Source organism: Bubalus bubalis, chromosome 13 (assembly GCF_019923935.1).
Source record: "Bubalus bubalis isolate 160015118507 breed Murrah chromosome 13, NDDB_SH_1, whole genome shotgun sequence".
Classification (NCBI taxonomy): domain Eukaryota; kingdom Metazoa; phylum Chordata; class Mammalia; order Artiodactyla; family Bovidae; genus Bubalus; species Bubalus bubalis.
Genome location: NC_059169.1, coordinates 81089443 through 81115945, shown reverse-complemented (window position 1 = coordinate 81115945; position 26503 = coordinate 81089443).

Below are 26503 nucleotides of genomic sequence, written 5' to 3'. Positions count from 1 at the left end.
AACACACTATAGGTACAATTGCAATTTCATGCCTATAATAAAAATTATATTGTGAGTTGATATAAGAAAATATGTTTTAATATAGATTGATGAAATTTAATAAAAACAATCATTAACCCATAATAGGATATGAAGAAGAATATTATACTTAACACAATTTACCTTTTATGGAAATTGAAGAACACAGGAAATTAAGTCACTGACCCAAAATCACTAAATTATTTAAGAATTCTCATATGTTGACTCATTGCTGACTATCATTTATTACATTTTTATGATAATAGCTATTTTTCAAGGAGGGTATGGCAACCCACTCCAGTATTCTTGCTCAGAGAATCCCCATGGACAGGGAGCCTGGCAGGCTGCAATTCATAGGGTCACAAAGAGTCAGATACAACTGAGTGACTAAGCACAGCACAGCACAGCTATTTTTCATGCATTAATTTCATTTTTCTCCTGAAGGACAATGGATAATAATGATCATATTACTGTGTTATATATAATATCATGATAATCTCTGTCATAAAGTCCATGGGGAAAAAGATATATTCCAGTGTGGGGGAAATATACATGTTTTGTAGATAATTGGGCTTACCAAATGAATAATTTTATCTTGTCAATTGAAAATAAAAGGCAAAATATTTCCACCTCATCCTTTAGCCCATCTGCCTTTTTCATGCTTTATTGAATCAACTGTTCCAGTCTTTCTCAGTCATTTTTTACTTACAAAAAAATTTCCCATATTCTTCTGTGTTAACCTAAGAATCTCTGACATTTATATTGCTTCAGTGCTTATCTTACTAGGTTAAAAATTGACAGCAAATATTGTCTGAATACTGTCCTTCTGCCATCCCACTCATGTGTGACACCCATTTGTTATCCTGCTGGATACTGGCGCAGCTTCCTGCTGTGAGTATTCAAAGACTTGTCCACCTTGAGGTTATGATGCAAAGTAACCTAGTCATTTTGTATCCATCCATGTTCCTTTGGTCTCTATCACTTCTTAAGTATTCTGCTAACATCGGAGCTCGAGTTAAAATGAGATTATATTATTTGTGACCTGTATGCTGTTTTTTTATGATATTGTTGATGGACTACTTCTAAACCAATATGACTAGTAATCATAGTCATGACAATAATTTGTGACCAGAATAAAAAAAGAAGGAATCGGATGATTTTCTTACCATTAGAGCATCTTTTACTCTTTGCTGTTAATTGTGATCACATGCTCATCCTAGTAGGTATTTCCCCGAGAGAAATACAGATAAATGAGGGGAACTGTAGCCCCTGGTGGGGCTTTATTTGTGCAGTTGTCTTTCTATCTATACAGTTGTCTGTACAAATACAGTTGTCTATCTTTTGGGGTTCAGGGTAAGAGAAACATGAGCCAGATTATATAAAGGTTCTTCACTTCAAGCTTTTATTAATGATCTGGCAACCAATAACTTTTTAACCCAAATTGACTTAAAATGTAATTTTTCACATTAACCTACCATTACAAGGCCAATTTTCCAATTTCAGTTGAACTTTAATATAAGAAAGCAATTATAGTGACAATAATAATAATTATAATTGTAAACAAGCAATGAACCAAGCTCTACGCCAAATGCTTTCCATGGATTATTTCACTGATGCCCACTAGCCTACTGTTACTTATCAAGAAACTGAGAATAAGCTGTGTTGAATAATTTATTCAAAATGATCATTTATCAGGAAAAATATTATACTTGGCTAAATCCATGAACAATTCCACAAACAGAGAGTGTTCTGATAGTTTCTCAAGACAGGGAAGATGAAGCTTGGGAATAGCAGGTGTAATCTGTAAAAGTAGTCGGGTCATTTTACACATAAGAAAAGTAGACATTAGGAAAGCAAAGATTCTAACTATGTATCAAGATAACCAAAGTGAGTCATTACATAAACAGAAGCTTGAACAGACCTTGAATACTGTCTTTATAGAGGGAACAAATCAAACTAGTTTCTCTGACTTGCTAAATTGGGTTAAGCAATTATATATCAGGACAAAAATTAACAGAAAAAACTGCTGTCCTCCCCCACTATATTTATATGCTATAGCTTTTATGTACAGGCATTTAGTCAACTTGAACTGCTACAAGCCTCCTAGAGTGTGGATCATGACTGTCTCAGAACCGATTAGTAATGAGTCTTATGTCTTTCAGTCACTTCTTTAATAACCATGTGTCATCCATTAGACTAAGAGCTTTACACATATTTTCATATTCAGTTCTCAGAACAGCCAGAAAAGGTAAATTTCCTTAGCATCAGCTGAAAATAAGAAAACTTATGTTCCATGAAGTTAAATAACTCATTCAAGAGCATCTTGCAGCTGGTATGTACCAACCCTGGATTTGAGTGGAATTATTTCTGTGACAGTCTTGGATCTTAGTAACCAATGTATAACATTTCCTCTTTAACTGCTTTGAAACAAATCATTGTTATTGTGATAAACATATATTTTTGTCAAAACTATATACCATATTCTTCATATAAAAAGTCACGTGCATAAATAAATTTGATAACATATATTACTATAGAAATTTAGTTCCTTTTAGAAGGAAGAGTTATAATGATAGTCCATGAAGTTTCTAGATTATCAGACTCTCAATAAATATTGTTGTTGTTTAGTTGCTCAGTTGTGTCCCCTCTATGCAACCCCATGGACTGTAGCCCACCAGGCTCCTCTGTCAATGGGATTTCCCAGGAAAGAATACTGGAATGGGTTGCCATTTCCTTTGCCACAATAAATATTGCATTATAATAACAGATCCTTTAACAACAAAATGTTTATTATCAGGCAGTTAAAAACCAAAACAGCAGAATTCACATTAATGCTGCTTTACGCTAACAAGTTCTCTTTCTCATTTGGTTTTGATCCACACATATTGTTGCTGTTCAAACAGAAAGACAGATGTTACAGGATAATTTACATTCATAGGTAAATTTAATTTACACTATGCTAGGGTAAAAATATTTGACAAATTCCTTTAATTTTTTGAGTATATGGAAATGTATTAATCAGAAAAAAAAATTCTATCTAGAGTGACAAGTCTTTGCATAGATTAATCTGGAATACCTGCAGGGGGTGGGGGTAGGATTGGGGATGATCTGACCTGCTTTTTAATATTATAGTGATGTGTGATGCAATTAAATAAAACTTAAATGTGAAGTTCCCCGGTCAGCTAAGGCAGAAGTTTTTTTTTGTTTTTTTGTTTTTTTGTTTTTTTTTTTTTAGATATAAAAACACTTGGTCTCCGTGTCAAGAGAAAGAGCTCCACATTGCTTTGAAGCACCCCTGGCAGTTGATAATGGAGAGCTGTTGGCAATGATTATGGAGGCAGATGCTTACCTGTACTCCTACAGTGTACAATCTTGGCTTGATGACAAGGTGAGGAGAAGGAGAAGCTGTCACAGAATGGGGGCAACTGGCAGCTGAAACCCTAGCAGGGAAGGGTAAACTGGTCGCCCAGGGCTGCTTGCTTGACTGTGGCGGTTCTCATCAATCACGCCAACATATGCAGCTGCCTGAAAATAAACAGGCTTCTCAGACAGGAGACAAAATGTGGCAAATTAAAAGCCCAATAATTTAAACAAATCCATTTCCAGTTTCACAGCAAAGATGGATGGAGGAATTGTGCTGAGAGACCCAGACTCCTGATGAATTGATAACAGTCAGTGATACATACAAATGTACTCAGTTTAAACATGCCAATTGTGAAATAAGATCTCTGTATCAATTCTTTTAAAAGGTTGCTTTCTAAAAAATACAGGCATGGCATATTTTTTAAAAAATCTATCAATTATTACCTCCTAGATTTTTGTACATTTATCCCTTAAATAAACTTTGCAATTCTAGGTACCCTACTGAAGCATATGTCTTCTAGTTCTCTCCAAAGCCCCCACTGAAACCAGTGGGAATTTGGCTGCAACAATGACTGTATAATTATTCTTGTAGTGTTAAGATAACACTTTTTATTTTCCTTTCCTTCCCCCTATTAATCTTTCTATTAGCTAATCTTGAAAATGTTTATTACAATATTGCTTCCATGTATTATTTCATCATCACAAACTCATTTAACTTTCTTGACTCTCTTTTAAGTTAATATTAGCCTATGTTGACTCCTTCCTGTATTTGTATATATATTATTCTTGTTCCAAATATTCTATTCTAATCCTTAAAGTCCTGCAGCAATCTCCTATTTCACATCAAGAAAACAAATTACTTGTTGTCCTTCCTTTGTTGGCTTAAAACAGACTTTTCCCAGGAACTCCTGACTAATGATCACAGATTCCCTAAGGTTAAATGATGATGAACTCCACCATTAGAGACTTAGTCACTTTCATTCCTTGTTAGCACCTCTCTTCTTGAGTCTATTCTGTATCCTTCGTCTAATTTAAATTTATCTAAAAATACCAAAGAGCTCATGTCCTTCTCACTGATGTGCTGCTTGGTATTCATATGCTTCTGATTGCTACCCAGTGCCCTCCAGAGCACTGAGGGGTCTGATGAGACAATATCATAAGGTGGTGATTTTCTTTTTCAAATCTGACAGTGGTGCAGAAATTAGAGAAAGACAAAACTAGCCTGAGGTCAGTGTAATTCTCTCGACTCTCAGACTCATCTCCTTACACAGGTGGCATTACAGCTGCTGCTATGTCTGCAGGGGAATCAGATTTGCTGGCAGTCCCTTTCACAGCTGGCGGCCGGATGCAGGGCCATGACAATCAGGTTCGACACAGCTAAATGGGGAGCATCCACCTTGCCTTCCAAATGTCGGCTTCTCTGCAACCCGCAGTACAAGATGGTTTATTTTTGTTTTTGCTGCTGTTACTGTTGTCTTTTTAATCATAGCTGAGAGTTCAAATTTCTCCTCACCTAGTAAATTGCTTAATGATCTGTTATCCCATTTCACCAACTCTCTCCACCTAAAGGACAAATAGGCATCTTTTAGAAATGAATTTAGCTCAAGATTTTTAATGATTTTGAAGTGAATAGTTCTTTTTAAGCTTTCTTCAGAATTTGTAATAGCTTGGGGATAATAATATATCCCCAAGATAAAGAACTTGGATTTTAGTACATTGGCATTTCACCATAGCAATTACCGTAAGAAGCTTTGGAAAAATGCTGTATTTTGGGCAAGGGAAAGAAGAGATGAATTCAGTAACTAAGACAATGACAATGACATTTTTGCAACATCCAAAGGTAATACACATACATGTGGGTACTCTAGTTTTATTTACTGTCTTGGACATCTTCCTAGTACGTATATATCACAGATTCTTTATTGCTTACATTGGATTTCATCTCACTGTCAGATGGTTGCTATAGTCATTTTAGAATCCCTGGGAATAATTGTCATAAGCACATTGACAGACATGACTTTTTTCAGCCCTCTAATTCAGTACTAGTGGTAATCCAGGTTTCACAAATCTGTCCTTTATCACAATTTTCCTTTGACTTCAAAGAATGTCCACGGTCCACGTACAGTCTAAGCTTCATTAACTCTGATGGCCCTGCCATATGCTTACAACCAAAAGGATATTATGCACATAACTTAGCCCAGGCATAGGTTAAAGCAGTTACTAAGTGGTGACTTGCATATCACCTTCTATCTCTAGACACGTCAGCATAAGCATTTTTGCCACATTTTGCGTGACATATAATAAAAAACTCATGAACTGGCTCTAAGCTACAATGCGTAAAAGACTACTATAATTAATTAGTGTTGTTATAGCAACACCTTTGATAGTATTGCTTAACACCCAAAGGATGCACTGGCGTGGGGTAAAGCATCTAAAAAATAATTTTGTCAATTTAATCTTCAACCATTCTCATCCTTTATTTCCTTTTATTTTAATCAGCCCCCCCTTTATGTAGATCTCTCCATTTCTGCAGAAATTGACTAGTCAAATCTCAACAAAGCAGCAGGTCTCAATATCAGTTTGTTTGAATATTGAGAAGCTAGCACTAGTTTTTTTTTTTTTTTTTGTCATTAAAAAAAACAAACAAACAGTATTTACTCAAGTTAAAATTAACTTTTTAATTTATCATGATTGCAATATAGCAGGAAACAGCATGCCACCTTTGATTACCAGTAGTCGTTTACCTGTATCCATGGTGCACCATTAGAAGAAAAATAGCATTTTTTAATAACAAAATCTATGGGACTACCTATACGTGTTATTGTATTTATAGAAAGAAAAAATCTGAGTTGGAAAGGAACTTACAGGCTATTTAGTATAGCCCTTCTAGTTTATATGTCGAGAGACAAGGAGAAAGAAATATCCAGAGGTCTCATAGGTAGTTAACCCCAGAACTGGGATGTGAACCAAGGTCTCTGTCTTCCCTAATCAGTATATTTACTGTATAATCAGTATACACCAGATTACAAATGGCCTTCTATTACACAGTTCTAACACACACAACATCATTTTTAAAGATATAAATTTAAGGAAAGCTGTATGGTAATGCTAGCTTAAGTGCATGATAATCTTGCTTACTGGTGGTACAAAAACTATGCTAGTGAGTCAATGCACAAGATATCTGTCTATATACTAAAGTGGGATGAATTTCAAGTGAAATTGAGTATGAGAGAGAAAAAAAAAAAAACATCTGGAACAGGCAGGAACACTTCAGCATTGGGAGAGTTTGAGAATACATGAAAGTAGAAGTCTTGCCATATTAGAAGAATCCTGTAACTCTAGACAATGGTCACAGGTGGATGTTGGCAGAGCTCCAAGTCTAGGAATCTGGAAAGATGCAACATACTGTGAGAGCCAAGAGTCAGGATCCTGGAGCTGACATCACAATAGAATTAATAGAGGTGGGAGAGATGGAGTTAGAGATTAGCAGGCATAAACTAGGGGATATAGGATGGATAAACAAGGTCATACTGTATCACATTGGGAACTATATTCAATATCCTATGATAAACCACAATGGAAAATAATATGAAAAAGAATATATATACACACATATATAACATATATATATACATATATATAACATATATATATATATATAAAACACTTTGCTGTACATCAGAAATTAACACAACAGCATCACTATGAACAAAGCTAGTGGACGTGACGGAATCCCAGTTGAGCTATTTCAAATCCTGAAAGATGATTCTGTGAAAGTGCTGCACTCAATATGCCAGTAAATTTGGAAAACTCAGCAGTGGCCACAGGACTGGAAATGGTCAGTTTTCATTCCAATCCCAAAGAAAGGCAATGCCAAAGAATGCTCAAACTACCACACAATTGCACTCATCTCACACACTGGTAAAGTAATGCTCAAAATTCTCCAAGCCAGGCCTCAGCAATACGTGAACCATGAACTTCCAGATGTTCAAGCTGGTTTTAGAAAAGGCAGAGGAATCAGAGATCAAATTTCCAACATTTGCTGGATCATGGAAAAAGCAAGAGAGTTCCAGAAAAACATCTATTTCTGCTTTATTTACTATGCCAAAGCCTTTGGCTGTGTGGATCACAGTAAACTGTGAAAAATTCTGAAAGAGATGGGAATACCAGACCACCTGACCTGCCTCTTGAGAAATTTGTATGCAGGTCAGGAAGCAACAGTTAGAACTGGACATGGAACAACAGACTGGTTCCAAATAGAAAAAGAAGTACATCAAAGCTGTATATTGTCAACCTGCTTGTTTAACTTATATGCTGAGTACATCATGAGAAACCTTGGGCTGGAAGAAGCACAATATGGAATGAAGATTCATGGGAGAAATATCAATAACCTCAGATATGCAGATGACACCACCCTTATGGCAGAAAGTGAAGAGGAACTAAAAAGCCTCTTGATGAAAGTGAAAGAGGAGAGTGGAAAAGTTGGCTTAAAGCTCAACATTCAGAAAATGAAGATCATGGCATCTTGTCAGATCACTTCATGGGAAATAGATGGTGAAACAGTGGAAACAATGTCAGACTTTATTTTTGGGGGCTCCAAAATCACTGCAGATGGTGACTGCAGCCATGAAATTAAAAGACGCTTACTCCTTGGAAGGAAAGTTATGAACAACTTAGATAGCCTATTGAAAAGCAGAGACATTACTTTGCCAACAAAGGTCCGTCTAGTCAAGGCTATGGTTTTTCAGTGGTCATGTATGGATGTGAGAGTTGGACTGTGAAGAAAGCTGAGCACCGAAGAATTGATACTTTTGAACTGTGGTGTTGGAGAAGACTCTTGAGAGTCCCTTGGACTGCAAGGAGATCCAACCAGTCCATTCTGAAGGAGATCAGCCCTGGGATTTCTTTGGAGGGAATGATGCTGAAGCTGAAACTCCAGTACTTTGGCCACCTCATAGGAAGAGTTAACTCATTGGAAAAGCCTCTGATGCTGGGAGGGATTGGGGGCAGGAGGAGAAGCGGACGACAGAGGATGAGATGGCTGGATGGCATCACTGACTCGATGGACATGAGTCTGAGTGAACTCCGGGAGTTGGTGATAGACAGGGAGGCCTGGCGTGCTGCGATTCATGGGGTGGCAAAGAGTCAGACACGACTGAGTGACTGAACTGAACTGAAATCAATTACGCTTCAGTAAAAATGAAAATTAAACACAACAATAAAATAATAGAATCCTTGGAATTGGGATTGAAAGAGGCAAACAGTAAATAAAGGTCCTAACCAATTTCCTTGCAATAGCAGGTCCTGGCAACATGTCAGAGCACTATACAGGGTTGGCAGAATCCACCACATAACTTGAGGGGCCCAATGCAAAATTGTTCAGTCATTATTAGGAATTTCAAGATGGTAACAGCAGAGCTTTAAAGCCAATGCGAACCTCTTCTAATATTAGGAATCTGAAATATATAATTTATAAAATTTGTTGTAGCTAGAATTCTGCATATGACTTTGTTTTGCCAAATAGACGTATTCATAATCAATTAAAAAGCCAGAGGTAAGGCCAAGACTTTTGCCTATGCTTTCATCACTCTAGTATCCTTGCCTGGAGAATCCCATGGATTCAGAAGCCTGGTGGGCTGTAGTACATGGGGTCTCAAAGAGTTGGACATGACTCAAGTGACTTTTAGCATGCATGCTTGCACCTTAAATCAAAACCATTGGTTCTGCTCTCCAGCTGCCTTGCTATCGAGAAGCAAGTGTTATAGCAGTGAAGCTTTCACTTCAATCGTAATCCAAGAGGCTGCTTCAGAGTATTTGCTCTGCTAGCAGATTATTGTTCAGCTGTATTAGGAGTTAGTCAATGAGTTTCAGACTAGAATCTGCTGCCTCAACACTCCTAAAAATTTTGTGAGCATCTAACGCCATAGATCTCTTCTGTAGAAAGTACCTATAATGGTTTTTGTTTTTCACTGAACTGCACATAGGTCAATCAAATTTAGTTGATTCTAAAGTTGAGGGTAAAGGTTTCCTACCAATAACTTTGCAACAGAGATTCTGGTAAGTTTTTTTTAATGTATAAGCATACAATGTATGCACATACAATGTATAAGTGTACAATGTCAATTTGCATTCTCAAAAATGTATTGATGGCCAATGGCGGAAGGACAGGGGAGGTTTTTAAAAGAAGCACATCTCTCATACCAGCTATATAATTTTCTAGGGCTCCTGTCATGAACTGTGACAAATTTGGGAGCTTAAAATAATAGACATACACTCTCTCAAAATCAAGGTGTCAGTAGGGTTGCTTTTTCTCAGAGGCTCTGAAGGAGAATCAGTTTCATGTCTCTCTTATATGAGTGAGTGCAGGCAACCCTTGGCCGTCCTGAATATGGAGATGCATCACTCCAGTCTCTCCCACCATTTTCATATGGTCATCTTCCTTTCGTGTCTGTGTCTTCTACAGAAGCTCCAGGAGTTGGTGATGGACAGGGAAGCCTGGCATGCTGCAGTCCATGGGGTCGCAAACAGTCAGATATGACTGAGCAACTGAACTGAACTGAACAGAGTCCATATAATTTATGTTGATTTGAGTACTAAAGAAAAACATTAGGCTATATGAATCATTATGGTATCTCCATCTCTAATGATACATTATTTTATTACTGTTTTATCTTAAAAGTGTTTTGTGTGTAATGTTTTGTTTTTATTTTTACTACAATCTTATGAAACAAATAGACACTAAAGTCCCCCACCCTGGTAAAAATTTTAGTGAATTTGAGAAAATTGTGTAGGAAAAAGTATGTGGATGAAGGGAAGATACCATGATACACTACATACCATGGTGAGAGAATGCATATCGTCTTCTCTTTTATTAGGCCTAATAGCCAGAGAGAACAAGATGATATTTCCATGCCTCTTCTCTTATTGACTTAACAAATTATAATTAATATCTTCAATTAAATACACTATTACTTGAAAATAAAATGAAGTAATTAATAAATTAATGTTTTTGAAACATAAAAATATCCACCTAATTGCCTTTGATTATATTATCCTTCCAATGCTGACAAACACCACTTCCAGTACTAAGTAATCAGAAAGCATAACTTATTTATCACACCAAATGTAGAAAAATAATCTAAACTAGAGGCAGCAAAGGAGTGAAATGAATAAAGACAGAGATAGGGCCTTACCTGAAATGTACTAGGAATCCCCTTCACAAGCTTTCACTCACTTATAGCTTTCTCTGCTATAAGTTGTCAACGATTCCAAAGTATCCTTAAAGCACCTGGTATGTATCCTTCTTGAAATCTATAAATTTACATTTATTGGCAATCTGTCTCTTCTCCTTGACTATGACTGAATTGAGAGTAGAAATCTAATTGTTATCTATCCATCTAGCCATCTATCTTTCACTCTTTATTCCTTCTCTCCCTTTCTCCCATCTTTCCTTTCTACTTGGGTACACTTGATAACTAATATAATGCTTAGCTTTGTGATGGTAATTCTGAAACTGTAATATTTATTGGAACCATCTAGAGGTGATTTTAATAATCCCACCAGCATTTAGTAGGACTAGAGTTGCACATCTGTGAGTTACCAGTTCTAATAAGTTTATAGGTGATTTCAGTGCTGCCTTAATGGGGACTACACATTGAGAACAATGTTCTAGCTTATAGACAGTTGACAATAAATGTTTACTTAATAAAAAAATTAGACTCCTATACTAGTGTGCCCCACACTGCAATTTCTTCCATTGCTGATGGAGGCTTTGGTCAATTTGATGATCAACTCTACTAACTGCTTTTAATGATTTCTGTGAGAAGGCATTGAATTAAAAATATCTGTCTTTCATGTAGATTTTATGTACATATCTGTCTTTTTTGTAGATTTCACAGTACTTAGTAAGATAATATCAGACCTAAATTAGATAAATAGATTTATAAGATCAAGGGCAAATTATAAAAATTATCCTCAAAGGTCTATGAGTTTCTTTAAAAATAGCTACAAAAGGTAATAAATCTAAACATATAATTTTCACATTCTTGCTTCCATTAATGTGTTTCTGATTTGTTTCCCTATGAAACTTGAATATCAGGCTAGCAACACCTGCTGTAAGTTTGTTGGTTCTTGTTTACTAAGCAAAGCTCTTGATCTTTGCCTTTTAAAAGCTTATTCAGTAAGCAGAGAGAGAAAATTCAAGTTTTATTAGAGCAGGGCTAATATATTCAATGCTAACAAAGCCAAGAAAACAAATCTTATTTCAAAATTTTCATTGAGGAGCCAATTGCCAAATATTCATTTCCACAATTTTTTAAATTTGTGTATTTACATATGAATAGTAAAACTGGCCAACAATAATTATGCATAACCTGATCCAATGATTGAAGTCATGATATTCAACAAACATAGACTACCATGTGAGGTCCAAAATTCAAATTCTCACCATGAATTTCATTACAATTATTTGTTCATAGGGACTAGAGAAAACTAAACATGTTTGGAATTTCTAAAGGACTTTTTGTGAAAAATGAAAATAAACTCAACCTTTTCCCCTCTGATTTTATTTATTATTTTTCTTCAAGCTATTTTACATTCTAAATGAAATCTCTGTTGATTCTTACATACTCTTTGAGAATAGCTTACTTTCTCATTAAGAGCTGACTTATTAAGACTTTGGTTCTCAATTTGTCCTGCATAAGAATCACCTGCAGGACTTGTTAAATCAGAGTGTTGGGACCCAATAACAGATTTCAATTCACTAGGTCTGGGGTGGGGCTAAGATGTTTTGCATTTCTAACCAGTTCCCAGAAGATCTTGATGATGCTGGGAGATGAATTCTGAAAAATATTCACAGCTTATTTTATAAATGAGAGCACTTTGCTTTTTTTTTTTTCTTTTAAATAGTATATTATTTTCTTTTTTTTAATTTTATTTTATTTTTAAACTTTACAATATTGTATTAGTTTTGCCAAATATCGAAATGAATCTGCCACAGGTATACATGTGCTCCCCATTCTGAACCCTCCTCCCTCCTCCCTCCCCGTACCATCCCTCTGGGTCGTCCCAGTGCACCAGCCCCAAGCATCCAGTATCATGCATCGAACCTGGACTGGCGACTCGTTTCATACATGATAGTATACATGTGTCAATGCCATTCTCCCAAATCTTCCCACCCTCTCCCTCTCCCACAGAGTCCATAAGACTGATCTATACATCAGTGTCTCTTTTGCTGTCTCATACACAGGGTTATTGTTACCATCTTTCTAAATTCCATATATATGCGTTAGCATACTGTATTGGTGTTTTTCTTTCTGGCTTACTTCACTGTGTATAATAGGCTCCAGTTTCATCCACCGCATTAGAACTGATTCAAATGTATTCTTTTTAATGGCTGAGTAATACTCCATTGTGTATATATACCACAGCTTTCTTATCCATTCATCCGCTGAAGCACTTTGCTTCTTAATTATCATGTTTGTACAAATCTTTGCACAAATTTTGCTCTTTTACTATTTAATTTTAAATTATTTTATTGGATACAGATGATTTTCAATGGTGTGTTAGTTTCTGCTGTACAGCAAGGTGAATTAGCTGTTCCACAAGGTGAATCAGTTGTCAGATCAGTTCATTCAATCAGTCATGTCCAACTCTTTGAGATCCCATGGACTGCAGCAAACCAGGCTTCCCTGTCCAACTCCCAGAGTTTACTCAAACTCATGACTGTCGAGTCAGTAATTCCATCCAACTATATATCCTCTGTTATCCCCTTCTCTTCCTGTCTTCAATCTTTCCCAGCATCAGCATATTTTCCAGTGAGTCAGTTCTTCACATCATGTGGTCAAAGTATTGGAGATTCAGTTTCAGCCTCAGTCCTTCCAATGAATATTCAGGCAGGACTGATTTCCTTTAGGATGGACTGGTTGGATCTCCTTGCAATCCAGGGGAATCTCAAGCATCTTCAACACCACAGTTCAAAAGCATGGGGAATGGGGAATACGTGTACACCTATGGCTGATTCATGTGAGTGTATGGCAAAAAACACCACAATATTGTAAAGTAGTTAGCCTCCAATTAAAAAAATAAAATAACAATACAATCTACATGCAAAAAAAAAAAAAAAGCATCAATTCTTTGGCACTCGGCTTTCTTTACAGTTCAACTCTCACATCCATACATGACTACTGGAAAAACCATAGCTTTGACTAGATGCACCTTTGTTGGCAAAGTAATGTCTGTGTTTTCTCATATGATGTCTGTATTGGTCATAGCTTTTCTTCCAAGGAGCAAGCATCTTTTAATTTCATGGCTACAGTCACCATCTGCAGTGATTTTGGAGTCCAAAAAAATTAAGTCTCTCACTGTTTCCATTGTTTCCCCCATCTATTTGCCATGAAGTGATGGGACCAGATGCCGTGATCTTAGTTTTTTGAATGTTGAGTTTTAAGTTAACTTTTTCACTCTCCTCTTTAACTTTCATTAAAAGGCTCTTTAGTTCATTGCTTTCTTCCATAAGGGTGGTGTCATCTGAGTATCTGTGGTTATTGATATTTCTTCTGGCAATCTTGATTCCAGCTTGTGCTTCATACAGCCTGGCATTTCTCATGATGTACTCTGCATGTAAGTTAAATAAGCAGGGTGACAATATATAGCCTTAATGTACTCCTTTCCTGATTTGGAACCCATCTGTTGTTATCAGTTATAATTTGAATCAGTTATATGTATACATATATTCACTTTTTTTTTGATTCAATTCCCATATAGGTCATTATAAAATGTTGAGTAGTGTTCCCTGGGTTCACTATATAGTGGGTTCTTATTAGTGCTATATAGTGGGTTCTTATTAGTTATTGACTTTATGTATGATAGTATGTCTATGTCATTCTCATTCTCTCAATTTATCCCTTCCCCCCCCTTTCCCCACTGATAACTATAAGTTTGTTTTCTACATTGATGACTATATTTCTGTTTTGTAAATAGGATCATTTGTATATATATTTTTTACATTCCACATATAGCAATGTCATATGACTTTGAAATTAGTCTGACTTATTTCACTTGGCATGACAATTTCCGTGTCCCTCTATGTTAGTGCAAGTCACATTATTTCATTTTTATGGCTAAGTAAAATTCCATTGTATATATGTACCACATCTTCTTTATCCATGGCTCTGTAAGTAGACATGTAGGTTGCTTCTATGTCCTGGCTATTGCAAATAGTGCTTCAGTGAACACTGAGTACATATATCTTTTCAAATATGGCTATATCTGGATATGTGCCCAGGAATGGGCCTGTTGGATCACGTCGTAGCTTTATTTTTAATTTTTTAAGGAACCTTCATATGGTCCTCCAGAGTGGCCATGCCAATTTGAATTCCCACCAGAAGTGTAGGTGCATTCTCTTTGCTCCACAGCCTTTCCAGCATTCATTGTTTGTAGATTTTTTGATGATGGCGATTACTGGAAGTATGAATTGACATCACTTTATAGTTTTGATTTGGATTTCTCTAATAATTATTGATGTTGGGCATATTTTCATGTGCTTTTTAGCCATCTGTATGTCTTTGGAGAAGTGACTATTTAGACTTTCCACTAATTTTTATAGGGTTGGTGTTTCTATTTTTTTTTTTTTTAATATTGAACTGTTTGAGTCATTTGTATATTTTGGAGATTAATTCCTTGTTGATCACTTGGCTTGCAAATATTTTCTCCCACTCTGTTAGGTTTTTTGTTTGTTTTTTTTTTGTTTTGTTTTGTTAATGATTTCCTTTTCTGTGCAATAGCTTTTAAATTTAATTAGGAGCCATTTATATACTTTTGTTTTCATTTTCATTACTCTAGGAGATGGATCAAATTATCTTCCTGAAAAGTATGTCAAAGAATGTTCTGCCTATGTTTTCATCTGTTTTATAACGTCTGACCTTACATTCAGGTCTTCAGTCCATTTTGAGTTTATTTTTGCTTATGGTGTTAGAGAATGTTTTAATTTCATTATTTTATATGTATCTGTCTATTTTTCCCAGCACACTTATTGAAGACACTGTTTATTATCCATTGTATATTATTTTCTCTCTGTAATATATTATGTGACCATAGGTGTGTGGATTTATCTCTGGACTTTCTCTCCTATTCCATTTATCTGTACTTCTGTTTTTGTGCCAGTGCCATGCTGTTCTGATGGCTACAGCTTTGTAGTATAGTCTGAAGTCAGGGAGACTGATTCCTCCAGCTCTGTTTTCTTTCTTAAGTTTGCTTTGGCTATTCTGGATCTTTTATGTTTCCACACAAATTGTAAACTTTTTGTTCTAATTCTGTGATAAATGCTACTGGTAATTTGATAGGGATTGAACTGAATCTATAGATTACTTTGAGTTGTATAGCTATTTTGACAATATTGATTCTTCCAATCCAAGAACATTGTATATGTCTCCATCTGCTTGTATCATCTTTAATTTCTTTTATTATTATCTTATAGTTTTCTAAGTGCAGGTCTTTTGCTTCCTTAGGTAGGTTTATTCCTAGTTATTTTATTCTTAATGATTGGTGGTAAATGGTATTGCTTTCTTAATTTCTCTTTTTGATCTTTCATTTTTAGTGTTTAGGAATGCAAGTAATTTCTGTGTATAAATTTTGTTTACTTGCAACTTTACCAAATTCATTTATGAGCTCTAGTAGCTTTCTGGTAGCATCTTAAGGATTTTCTATGTATAATATCATGTCATCTGCAAGCAGTGACAGTTTTACTTCTTTTTTCTTTTTCCAATTTGCATTCCTTTTATCTGTTTTTATTCTCTGATTGCCATAACTAGTACTTCAAAAATTATGCTGAATAAATGTGGAGACAGAGGACATCCTTCTCTTATTCCTGATCTTAGAGGAAATGCTTTCCATCTTTCACTGTTGAGAAAGACTTTTGCTATGCATTTTATGTATTTGCTCTATATGGCCTTTATTATGTTGAAGTATATTCCTTCTATGTGCACTCTATGGAGAAATTTTACCACAAATGGGTGTTGAATTATATCAAAAGCTTTTCCTACATCTATTTAGGTGACCATGTATTTTTTTTTTTTCATTTTGTTAATATATTCTTCATTTTGTCTATAATTGATTGATTTGCATAAGTTGAAGGATCTTTGCATCCCTGGGATAAATCCCACTCGATCATGATGCATGATGTTTTAAATGTGTTGTTGGATTATGATCGTTTCTTAAGGATTTTTGCATCTATGATCATCTGTGTTACTGTACTCTAATTTTCTTTCTTTGTGTGTGTGTGTGTTATCTTTATCTGATTTTGGTATCAGGGTGATGATCACCTCATAGAATGAGCTTGGGAATGCTCCTTCTTCTGCATTTTTTTTTTCTTTCAGAATACTTGAAGGAGGCTAGGTGTTTTTTCCCCAAATGTTTGATAGAATTCACCTGTGATGCCTCTGGTCCTGAACTTTTGTTTGTTGGAAGATTTTTTAATTACACTTTCAATTTCATTATTTCTAACTGGTCTGTTCATATTTTCTCTTTTCTCCTGGTTCAGTCTTGGGAGATTGTAGCTTTCTAAGAATTAGTCCATTTTTCTAGGTTCCATTTTATTGGCATACAGTTGCTTATGGTAGTTTCTTGTGATTATTTATATTTCTATGCTGTCAATTGTAACTCCTCTTTCATTTCTAATTTTATTGATTTGAGTTCTCTCCCTTTTTTCTTGGTAAATCTGGCTAAAAGTTTACCATTTGTTTATCTTCTCAAAGAACTAGCTTTCAGTTTCATTGATCGTTGCTATTTTTTTTTTCAGTTCTCTTTTTATTTCTGCTCTGACCTTTATGATTTTTTTCTTTCTACTAAGTTTAGTTCTGTTTGTTCCTCTTTCTCTACCTGCTTTATGTCTAAGGCTAGGTTATTTATTTGAAATTTTTCTTGCTTCCTGATATAAGATTGTATTACTATAAACTTCATTTTTAGAACTGTTCTTGCTGCATCTCATAGATTTTTGGATTGTCGTGTACTTGTTGTCATTTGTATCTGGATATTTTTGCAATTTCCTCCTCGATTTCTTCAGTGATCCATTGGTGATTTAGTAATACATTGTTTTGCCTCCAGGTGATTTTTTAAAATTATTTTATTTATTTTAATTGAGGTTAATTACTTTACAGTATTGTGGTGGGTATTGCCATACATCAACATGAATCAGCTATGGGTGTGCATGTGTCCCAAAATCCTGAACACCCTTCCCAACTCCCTCTGCACCGCATCCCTTGGTTTGCCCCAGAGCACCAGCTTTAAGTGCCCTGCTTCATGCATTGAACTTGCACTAGTCATTTGTTTTACTTATGGTAATATACGTGTTTCAATGCTATCCTTTCATATAGTCCCACCCTTGCCTTCTCCCCCCATAATCCAAAACTCTGTTCTTTACATCTGTGACTGTGCCTTTTATAGGTTTTTTTTTTCCTTTCCTGTCATCAATTTCTATTCCTTTTTCTTTTTTACCAATGCTTGATTTGTGACCCAAGATGTGATCTATCCTGGAGAATGTTCCATGTGCACTTGAGAAGAAAATGTGTTCTGCTGCTTTGGAATGGAATGGAATGTTTATAGATATAAATCAGCCATGAATAGATACTCCACATCTAAGGTAAGAGAAACCCAAGTAAGACAGTAGGCACAGAGAGAGAGCCAAAAAGGGCAGACCGACTGAAACCATAACCACAGACAACAGTCCACTCTGACCACATGGACCACTGCCTTGTCTAAATCAATGAAACTAAGCCATGCCATGCATCCAAGATGGATGGCTCATGGTGGAGAGGTCTGACAGAATCTGGTCCACTGGAGAAGGGAAAGGCAAACCACTTCAGTATTCTTGCCTTGAGAACCCGATGAAGAATATGAAAAGGCAAAAAGATACAACACTGAAAGATGAACTCCCCAGGTCAGTAGGGGCCCAATATGCTACTGGAGATCAGTGGAGAAATAACTGCAGAAAGAATGAAGGGATGGAGCCAAAGCAAAAACAACACCCAGTTGTGGGTGGGACTGGTGATAGAAGCAAGGTCTGATGCTGTAAAGAGCAATATTGTATAGGAACATGGAATGTTAGGTCCATGAATCAAGGAAAATTGGAAGTGGTCAAATAGCAGATGGCAAGAGTGAACATCGACATTCTAGGAATCAGCGAACTAAGATGGACTGGAATGGGTGAATTTAACTCAGATGGCTATTATATCTACTACCATGGGCAGGAATCCCTTAGAAGAAATGGAGTAGCGATCATAGTCAACAAAAGAGTCCGAAATGCAGTACTTGGATGCAATCTCAAAAACGACAGAATGATCTGTTCGTTTCCAAGGCAAACCTTTCAATATCATGGTAATCCAAGTCTATACCCCCAAGCAGTAACGCTGAAGAAGCTGAAGTTGAACAATTCTATGAAGACCTAAAAGACCTTCCACAACTAACACCAAAAAAAAATATGCCCTTTTCATTATAGGGGACAGGAATGCAAAAGTAGGAAGTCAAGAAACACCTGGAGTAACAGGCAAATTTGGCCTTGGAATATGGAATGAAGCAGGGCAAAGGCTGATGGAGTTCTGCTGAGAGAACACACTGGTCATAGCAAACATCCTCTTCCAACAACACAAGACTCTACACATGGACATCACCAGATGGTCAACACTGAAATCAGATTGATTTTATTCTTTGCAGCCAAAGAATGGAGAAACTCTATCCATCAGCAACAATAAGACTGGGAACTGACTGTGGCTCAGATCATGAACTCTTTATTGCCAAATTCAGACTTAAATTGAAGAAAACCACTAGACCATTCAGGTATGACCTAAATCAAATCCCTTATGACTATACAGTGGAAGTGAGAAATAGATTTAAGGACCTAGATCTGATAGACAGAGTGCCTGATGAACTATGGGTGGATATTCGTGACACTGTACAGGAGACAGGAATCAAGACTATCCCCAAGAAAAAGAATAGCAAAAAAAGCAAAATGGCTGTCTATGGAGGCATTACAAATAGCTGTGAAAACAAGGGAATTGAAAAGCAAAGGAGAAAGGGAAAGATGTACCCATTTGAATGCAGAGTTCCAAAGAATAGCAAAGAGCAATAAGAAAGCCTTCCTCAGTGATTAATGCAAAGAAATAGAGGAAAACAACAGAATAGGGAAGACTAGAGATCCCTTCAAAAAAAATTAGAGATACCAAGGGAACATTTCATGCAAAAATGGGTTCAATAAAGGACAGAAGTGGTAGGGACCTAACAAAAGCAGAAGATATTAAGAAGAGGTGGCAGGAATACACAGAAGAACTGCATAGAAAAGATCTTCATGACCCAAATAATCACGATGGTGTGATCACTCACCTAGAGCCAGACATCCTGGAATGTGAAGCCAAGTGGGCCATAGGAAGCATCACTACAAACAAACCTAGTGGAGGTGATGGAATTCCAGCTGAGCTATTTTAAATCCTGGAAGATGATGCTGTTAAAGTGCTTCACTCAATATACCAGCAAATTTGGAAAACAGTTAAATATAACTTGTTCTTTTTTAATCATCTAAAAGTGCATAACTGATACAAAATTTTGGGCTTTAACTGACTTTACAATTATGAGTTTCAAATTCAGTAGTCATGATTCTATAACTATTTATACCTGATGAAGGAAAAAGCCTACATCTAAAAAATAATACTATATCCTAATAATTGTAATTAATAAATGCACATATAGTTATGTAAAGATATGCTACTTATAGGAGATTTGACTGAATGGTTCAATATACATTTTCAAACAGACTGAATATTTAAAATTATATTTTATACATTCAATGCTAGGATGGCCATAAAAAAAGAGAATAACTTACAAAAATAACACTTTTGTAAAATACATAATTTAAAATTATGTGGAATGTTTTTATGACAAATTTGTTATTGCTCAATTCCATTTAAGTTCTAAGAGATGAGAGAAATAAAGAGTACTAATATTTTGAATTTGGAAGGAGTTGTTCCAAAAATATATGCTTGTAGGAAGTCTATTCCTGTATAAGACAGTATTTCAGAGCATGGTAAAAATCAACAGCCATGCCACAGTCTTTGTAGAGTTCCACCAGAATGTGTAGATTATAACATTCTTCACAGAGAAATACTTCAAATACAAAGTAGAATGCTGTAATTTTGTAGGTAGATGAAGCAAAAGGATGTGATTTGAAACCTTAACACATTGGCTAGAATGATTCAGAGATTCAGTCCTAGAAACATGGAGAGACAAATAAAAAGAACAGAAAATATTGACAGGGAGATACTTACTCATTTTGAGATACCAATAGGGAATTGCTTTTAGAATATAAGAAAATTTTCTTTAGTAAAACTAGAACTGAAATCAAAGTTTTATAGTATAAATGTACATATTAAGAAATTTCATTTTTTCCTCTTTAAATAAGTATTGGCCTTAGAAATTTTCAAGTAAAATCTAAATAAATCCAACAAGTTGGGGATTTCAGGGTCTGAAAACCACATAGCAGTATTCTAGTGTTTTGAATTGTTTATTCTTTCACTATGAGGAAGTTTCTGGAACTAATTTTTCAAATCAAGGAGCTTGAGATTGAGAGGAGTCTAAGCAATTCAGGGTATCTGTGAAAATGACTATAAAATAAAACATTTGTTCTATGTTAGGAAAATTATCAGTGACTTTTACAGTTTCCAAAGTCGGGAAAAAGCAAGAAAAAATAATTTAGATCACCATGTAAAAATATAAGCTTATGTGTGTGTGTGTGTGCTCAACCTTGTCTGACTCTGTGACCCCATGGACTGTATACTACCAGGCTCCTCTGTCCATGGAATTTTCCAAGCAAGAATACTGGAGTAGGTTGCCATTTATTACTCCAGGGGATCTTCCCAACCCAGGGATCATACTCATGCCTCTTGTGTCTTCTGCACTGGCAAGTGTATTCTTTACCACTGTGCTACCTGGAAAGCCCATAAATATCAGTAACCTATTTTTAATATTGTCTGATATTGAGGTACTATTTGAAAATGAAAGTATAGCTTTCATTGTATCATAGGACTACTGTTAGGAGGATAATACCAAGATCTAAATATTTTTTTCTGTTTAAACAATGACTGTATGGATACAAAAGCTTTAAATACTTATATTATAAAACAGTGGTCAGTTCAGTCACTCAGTCGTGTCCGACTCTTTGTGACCCAATGAATTGCAGCGTGCCAGGCCTCCCTGTCCATCACCAACTCCCGGAGTTCACTCAAACTCACGTCCATCAAGTCAGTGATGCCATCCAGCCATCTCATCCTCTGTTGTCCCCTTTTCCTCCTGCCCCCAATCCCTCCCAGCATCAGAGTCTTTTTAAATGTGTCAACTCTTTACATGAGGTGGCCAAAGTACTGGAGTTTCAGCTTTAGCATCATTCCTTCCAAAGAATACCCAGGACTGATCTCCTTTAGAATGGACTGGTTGGATGTCCTTGCAGTCCAAGGGACTCTCGAGAGTCTTCTCCAACACCACAGTTCAAAAGCATCAATTCTTTGGCGTTCAGCTTTCTTCACAGTCCAACTCTCACATCCAGACATGATTACTGGAAAAACCATAGCCTTGACTAGACGGACCTTTGTTGGCGAAGTAATGTCTCTGCTTTTGAATATGCTATCTAGGTTGGTCATAACTTTCCTTCCAAGGAGTAAGCGTCTTTTAATTTCATGGCCACAATCAATAAATACATGTACTGATATAGTAAACTGAAAAACTTTATAAATCAGGAGTTACAAAACCTGATGTATTTTCTATCTTTTCACAAACTCACTACTCAAACTTACTTCAAATCACTTAACATTTCTGAATATATCCTCATCTTTAAATTATACAGTGATATATTCAAGACTAGTTGAACACTTAAACTCTATGGGCTCCTTTTAAGTATATGAGTTACTAATAAATAGTCCACAAATTAATATAGATAATACTTTCCATATAGTGAAACACAGTTGGAAATGCTGAATTGAAACCTAACATGAATAATAGCACAGTGAAGCAGAGGAATTTTAACTTAATTTCTGATGTGCAGAATGATCAATAATCTGAAGCTCTGAGAGGCCAGCTACTGAAAGGCAGCATGAGAACATGGCAGACTCTGCATGAGTCCTAATAAAAAGAAGTTTAAAGTGAAAGGGAGTTAGTAGCTGAGTGGGTAAACAGAGGTAGTGACTAGCAGAAGAGGGAGTTTAAAAGGAAGGGAAAACAGATCAATGGAAAGTTAGCTTAGCAATCAGAACCAACTATAGAAAAGGAGGTCCTGAAGGAGTTCAAAGGTATTTGTGTAGTTGATGTTGTTGACATTTACAAGATTCTATAAATGAGGCAGCTTACTAAAAAGAAGTTATTGAGAAACTAACGAGTCAGAATCAAAACAACAACAAAAAAGAGATGGGTAAAGTTCTCAAAAGAATCATTCCTGTAGAAAAATAGCATATAAAATGTTCTTTTGTTTTTTTTCTCTAATAAAATACAATTAAGGGGAAAAATAAAACCATGTCCAAATTCTGAAGAACAAAACTGAAGATGAAATTATTTTAAATATCACTAAATTAAGAAGAAACTGTTGGGGAGAAGAAAGGAAGGGTATTTGTAGCATCTTGAAATGGACTATCCTTTGTGATCACTCTATGAGTAGCTCCTCCACATATTAACCCTTTCAACAGTGCTTCCCTTCCTGGAGAATATAGCTCTGATTAGTTTAAGGGCAATGATTTCATTCTTCAGAGCAACTTGTTTTCATGGATTAGACTTCTTAGTGTGTAATCATGTGTTCAGATGATGGATTAGAACGTCTCCTAGAATCCCGTGCCTTAGAGGAGTTTTTATTTACGGGAGATAAGGAATTTTTATTTATGGGAGATAAGGAGTTTTTATTTATGGGAAATATTTGCATACCCCACGTTAAGTATTTCATAGAGGTAGGAATTATTAGGAAACAAGGATCGCACTGTGGTTTGGAAATATGTAGTAAGAGAAAAGGGACTCTTCTAACCTTCAGACACCCATGATTTTGATGAGGATAATGTTTCTGCAGATGAAGAAAGTGACAGTTGTGAGCTCATCACCTGCTCCCCTATTTCAATAATCCCAATTTACTCTTCAAGTATTAACTTATATTTCACTTCTCCCTAAGAGTGTCCCCTGCTCACAGCCTCCCTCAGAGATATCCAAATAAATTTAGATGTTCTTCTGGGTTTCAGTTCAGTTCATTTCAGTCTCTCAGTCGTGTCTGACTATTTGCAACACCATGGACTGTAGCACACCAGGATTGCCTGTCCATCACCAACTCCCAGAGCATGCTCATGTTCATCCAGTCAGTGATGCCATCCAACCATCTCATCCTCTGTTATTCTCTTCTCCTCTTGCTCTTCTGGGTTTACTCTTGGCAACTTATAATGCTTACATTGAACGTGTCCAAAGCTTTGGTTTAGAGCTTAGAACAATCTGTGTAATAAATAATGTGTGTATAATAGAATAAAATTTCACTGAAAGTCTATTTCATTCAAAAATAATTTAATTATGCAGAACTTACACAGAAAGTATATCTATAAATAAAAGCTAAATCCATCAATTTTGCCCAGTCGTTTAAAGATTAGTTCACATTTTTCACAATTATAAGATACAAAGGGGCAGGCAGTACTGACCAAAGGTTCTTAAACATGATCTAATGATATAACATCACATAAGCATATTGCTTTTCTTAAGCTAATCTTTTAAATTCGTGACAAGCAGTGAGACATATTCTCTTCAAAAACAGATATAATTCTTCTAGACCACAAATAAATAAAATGGAATAACAATTGACTACTCTTAGGTATCTAGACCTATATCAGAGAAGAAAAGGAAAATTAAAATAACAATATTTGGGCATAGTCAAGACCTAAGAGGGGGAATCTGATAACTGGGATTTCAAATGGATTGATTCATTGCACCTAGCAGTGATAAAAATGTAAGCTAGGCTGGAAGAAATCTCTCCACTGTGTACCAAAATTTGTAAAGACATAGCACTTCAGAGCAGTGGATTTGAGCTCCCTGTATCATACAGGAAATTCCCACTGGCTATTTAATTTTACAGATGGCAATGTATCTGTTTCCATGCTTCTCTCTCAACTCGTCCCACCCTCTCCTCCCCTCACTGGGTCCACAAGTCTGTTCTCTATGTCTGCGTCTGCACTGCTGCCCTGCAAACAGGTCCATCAGTCCCATCTTCCTAGATTCCATATATATGTGTTCATATATGATATTTCTTTTTTCTCTTTCCGACTTAACTTCACTCTATGTAATAAGCTCTAGGTTCATCCACTCATTAGAATTGACTCAAATGTATTTCTTTTTATGGCTGAGTATATCTACACCACTTACCTAGACAGATGAGGTGGGTTGGGAGGTGCGAGGGAGGTTCAAGAGGGAGGGGACATATGTATACCTATGGCTGATTCAGGTTAATATATGGCAGAAACCAACACAATATTGTAAAGCACTTACCTACCAATTAAAAGTAAATAAAAGGAAAAAAAAGGAAATGCAAAAGATAATGCTTCAAATATAACCACTTAAACAGCTATTCTTCTAAAAATAAAAGTATTTAAGGTAATAATAAATACATATATGTCAAAGGAAAGTCCACAATGAAAATTAACTACAAACTTGAGAAAGACAGAAATATTCTATAAGTGCTGTTGGAGTTAATAGATCTCTGTTTTGTTTTTCATATGATTCAGAAATACAGTTAAAGCATAGTTCCTTAGGTTTCCAAAAATAATATTGCTTTGTCATTTTGCTGTAGTTTTAGATCAAATAGCCTTATTGTCTGAAGGTTTGGGGCTTTCCAGATGGCTCAGTGTCCACCTGCCAATGCAGGAGGCACAGGAGACATGGGTTTGATCCCTGAGTCAGGAAGATTTCCTGGAGGAGGAAATGGCAAGCCACTCCAGTGTTCTTTTTTGGGCAATCCCGTGGACATTTTAAAGATAAAGATACTAGAGAATAGATAAGGTGTGAAGTTTGTTCATGACAGATATTAAGATATTAAATTGATGGCAAAACTGACTTGAATTCAGAACTTGGTTCAGCTCTGTTCTACAACAGTGCTTCTGTTATTGCATGCTGCCTATTACTTACAAATAAAACACTGTAGACAAAAATGTTTCTAAATTAGCAAATAAAATGTAGGTATTATAATAAAAACAAAGTCATAAATATTTATATAAAACACTAGGAATGAAATTTATAAAATCCTTCTGAAAATATATGCAGCATGTACAATAAAATAGCATATAAAATAGTTTTAACAGTATATAGTAGAAATATATTCTGACTTGTCCAATTGTTCAATCGATAATCTAGAAAAATGGACAATTCCAAAGTATTTTAATTCCACCAAAGGTCAAAAAAGTTGCAAGTAGGAAATTTCTAAGTTAAAAATAAAGTCAAGTAACAGGGAAAATCAGCCTAGAAGCATCACAAACAATTCATCAAATAGGGGATAATCCAAAAAGCATTAAATGTGAGAGTAAAACCAAAAATCATCATCATCATTATCACAATTACGATCATAGTATACTCCATCTTTCACTTTCAAGAAGTGTAAGATGGAATATAATTCTCACTACTCCTCCTGCCTAGCACAACTAAAAACAATAGGGATTATAATAAAACAAAATAAAAATATTCTTCAAAGTATAAAAATTTTAAAAAGGCAGACCATCAACCAAACTGGGACAGGAGGAACTACATGATCACACATTGACCAATTTCTTTTTGTCTTTTGTCTCTTATATGCAAAACTGGGAACTGAAAAAGCTAGCAATCTGGAAATACCAATAAGCACACACACTAAAAAGCCAACAAAAATGTGCTCTCTCTAGGTTAAAAAAAAAACAAACAAACAAAAAAAAAACAATGAAAGGGACAGCCTAACAAGGCAGAAAACTTGTAGACAACAACCAGTCTAATCGATTGGAGTAAAACAGAAAACAGGAGCCCCACACTCACTATACTAGCAACAGCTGATCGCAGAGCCCAAACTTCCATCCTGGAGAGTCTGGGGCAGCACATACCAATACCCCTGCAT